This window comes from Eleutherodactylus coqui, chromosome 5 (genome assembly GCF_035609145.1).
Source record: "Eleutherodactylus coqui strain aEleCoq1 chromosome 5, aEleCoq1.hap1, whole genome shotgun sequence".
NCBI lineage: Eukaryota > Metazoa > Chordata > Amphibia > Anura > Eleutherodactylidae > Eleutherodactylus > Eleutherodactylus coqui.
The window spans coordinates 22187967-22191547 of NC_089841.1; positions in this window are offsets into that span (position 1 = coordinate 22187967).

Genomic DNA, 3581 nt, shown 5'->3' on the forward strand with positions numbered 1-3581 from the left:
CATAGCGGCTTTTTATACGCCTCGTCCATTTATTTATTTTTTTTAACTTGTATTTTATTAAAATTTTACAATTTTACAACAAAGTGGTAGACATTTCGCTGAAAAGTGGTACAATCATGCAGATTTACAATAAACAGTGTCTACAGTGAAGTGGAGGAGACTGAGGGGATGCACACCAGAGAGCCTTTAGCATGGTGTTTCTTGTAGTATCTCAGCTCAGTCTTAATTTGTAATATTCATTAAGAGAAACAGTGTATAGAATAATCGGCCTGGCAAGGGCCCAACTTGGTGATGTAGAAGGGGTTGGAGAACATGAGGGGTGGACAAGGTAGGGGAGGTGACGAGGGGGAGGGGGGGGGTGTTGACAGGGGCAGCTTGGGTGTTTCCCGCGGGGCGAAGATTGCCAGAGACAGTCCTGGTCCATGTGTTTTGCTACAGTGTAGCTTTCAATTGGTTGAGAAGGTTTTCCCCTTTTTATTATTTTGTTTGTTTATTTCCCTCTCTATTTCGTAACTCTTATAGTGAGGGCAGGAACCTATTGTTTTGTGAGGGAAGTGAGTATTCCAACCATGGGGACCATATTTTTAAGAATTTTTCATGCTTGTCAGATAAGATGGAGGTTAGTTTTTCATTTGTTAGGTACCAGTCTAGTCTACGTTTAACTTCGGTGAAGTCTAACGAGGCTTTTTGCCATGAGTGTGCAATTACCTGCTTCGTGGCTAGGAAGAAAAAGAATATTAGTTTTCTGGAGTCAGAAGGGATGTTATTTATACGTTTGTTTAGGAGGGCCACCCAGGGGTCCGTGCGGATGTTGTAGTTTGTAACTGAGTATATTAGAGAGTAAACTCTAATCCACAGCCTTTTCACTCTAGGACAAGTCTACCAGATATGGAGCATGTCTCCTGAGGTTAAACATCCACGAAAGCAGTTGGGAGACCTTCCGGGGATCGCGTGGGAAACGCGATCTGGGGTTAGATACCAGCGGAATAGGACTTTAAAGGATGTTTCCATCATTAGTATGTTTCTAGCGCTACTGTTGGTGGCGTCCCATATCTGGGCCCATTTCTCCTCTGAGAGGGTTTTTCCGAGATCTCTTTCCCATCAGGTTGTATATGGGAGTTGTGTTCGGAAGGAGGAATGTATTAGATCTGAGTAAATCGTTGATATGAGGCCTTTCACATGTGGGTTTTTGTAGCAGTGTCTTTCAAATGGTGTTAAGGTTAGTGGGGAGTCTACATTTTTGAGAAGAGTGGAAATAAAGTGTTTTATTTGCAAATACCAGAAGATTTCCGATGATGGTATTTTGTGCCTTTCTTGTAATGAGGGGAAAGAAATTGGTCCATTTGCCGTATATAGTTGGTATACTTTAGTGAGACCTGACATTGTCCAGTTTGCGAATGATTGTGGCGACTCCTTGCCTGGTAAGAACATAGGATTGCGTATTAGTGGCGCAAGGGGTAAGTGGGGGGATATCAATTTCCCCGAGTATTTTATGGAGTCCCATATGTGGAGGGAGTGGTTGACTATTGGGTTAGTGATTGTTGGTCTGTATTTGGGAGGGGTCCATAGCAGGGCGTCTATTGTGAGGGGGTGTATTTCCGTGGCCTCCAGGGATACCCATAGTGGGGTGTTGTGAGTAGAATGAAAAAGGGCTAGTTGGGCCACCTGGGCCGCCTGGTAGTATTTTAAATAGTTTGGGACTCCCAGACCTCCTCTCCGTCTGTGTCTGTATAAGGTGGATCGTGTTACTCTCGGGATCGTTCCGTTCCACACAAATCGGAGGGATATTAGTTGGAGAGTCTTTAGTAGGTGGCCAGGTACTCGAATCGGGAGTGCTCGAAAGTAGTATAGTAGTTTAGGAAGGAGTGTCATTTTCAATGCGTTAACCCTTCCTATCCAAGAAATGTGATAGCGACTCCAGCTTTCCAGAAGTATCCTCATCTTACGGAGGAGAGGGATATAGTTTTGGCCATATAGAGATGCGTAATCGTTCGTTAGTTGGATGCCCAGGTAGCCCAAGGAGCCCGTCGCCCATTGGAAGGGGAAGTTCCCCTGGGAGTGTGTTTAATGTTTTGGGGGGTAAAGTAAGATTATATGCTTTTGATTTAGTTTGGTTAATGGTTAAGCCCGATATTGACCCGAATCTGGATAACTCTTGCATGAGGTTAGGTAGGGAGATGTGGGGGGAGGTTATTAGCATGAGTAGGTCATCAGCAAACATTGAAAGTTTGTGATGAACTGAGGCTATTTCAATTCCTTTTATGTTTGTGTTGTTTCGAATTTTGATGGCTAATGCTTCCATGGCCATGATAAAGAGTAAGGGGGATAGTGGGCAGCCCTGGCGAGTCCCCCGGTAGATCCGGAATGTATCCGAGCAAAAGCCTCGGTAGCGTACGGAGGCTTTAGGGTGAGTATATAGAGACCGGATCCAGGAGAGGAACCCGCCCGGGAGCCCCCAGTGTTCAAGGGTCGAGAACAGAAAGTCCCAACTCAGTGTGTCAAAAGCTTTGTTGATGTCGAGGGATAAGAGCATCGCTGGGATTTTTCTCGTCCTGCAAAGGTGTGTGAGGTGAGTGATTCTTCTGATGCTGTCAGGGGCTTGTCGACCAGGGACGAATCCTACTTGGTCTCCTCCTATTATTGAGGGGAGGGCTGTGTTCAGGCGTTCCGCAAGAATTTTCGTAAGGATTTTTACGTCGACATTTATTAAAGATATGGGACGATAGTTTTGAATGTTTAGTGGGTCTTTATCTGGTTTCGGTATCATAGATATTGTAGCCAGTAGGGCTGTTTGGCCGACGTGGTTACCTTCCTTTATTGCATTGAAGTAGTTTACTAGGTGGGGGGTTAGGATTGGGGAAAATTTCTTATAGTATGGGGCGGAAAAGCCGTCTGGGCCTGGTCGTTTGCTGCTCTTAAGTGTTTTGATGACGTTTATCACTTCTTCGTGGGTGATCTCAGTGGCTAAGTGTTCAAGAGTTGTTGTCTTTAGTCTGGGGAAGGATATTTCTTATAGGTAAGAAGTAATTTCTTCTTGTGGGATGGCGTGTTGTTGGGAGTAAAGTTTCTTTAGAAATTTTTGAAACTCTTGAGTTATAGTAATTGGGTTGGCCGTTATTGTATTTTGGTTTGTGCGTAGTGTGTAGAATGATGTTGTGTCTGGTTGTGTACGTAGTCTATGTGCTAGTGGCGTAGTGGGTTTGTTGTTAAAGACGTAAAATCGTTGGCGTGACCATCGTAGTTTCCTTTCTATTATGTCTGTAAGGCAGAGGTCTAGTTCAGTTTTGGCGCGTGAGAGTGCCTGAAGGTTTTTTTTAGTTGGGTGTTTTTTGGCAGTTTCTTCTAATTGAGAGACTTGTTCTAGTTTTTGTTGTAATGCTAGGCGTTCTCGTTTACGGCGTGCTGCCATTTGTATCAAATGGCCTCGTATGACTACTTTATGAGCCTCCCAGAGGGAGACAGGAGAGGAGACGGAAGGGCTATTTATTTGGAAGTATTCTTCCATTTGTGGCCTTAGTAAGTTTATTATTTCGGGCATTGAGATAAGGGAGTCGTTAAGGGTCCAAGATGTGTTTGTGGGT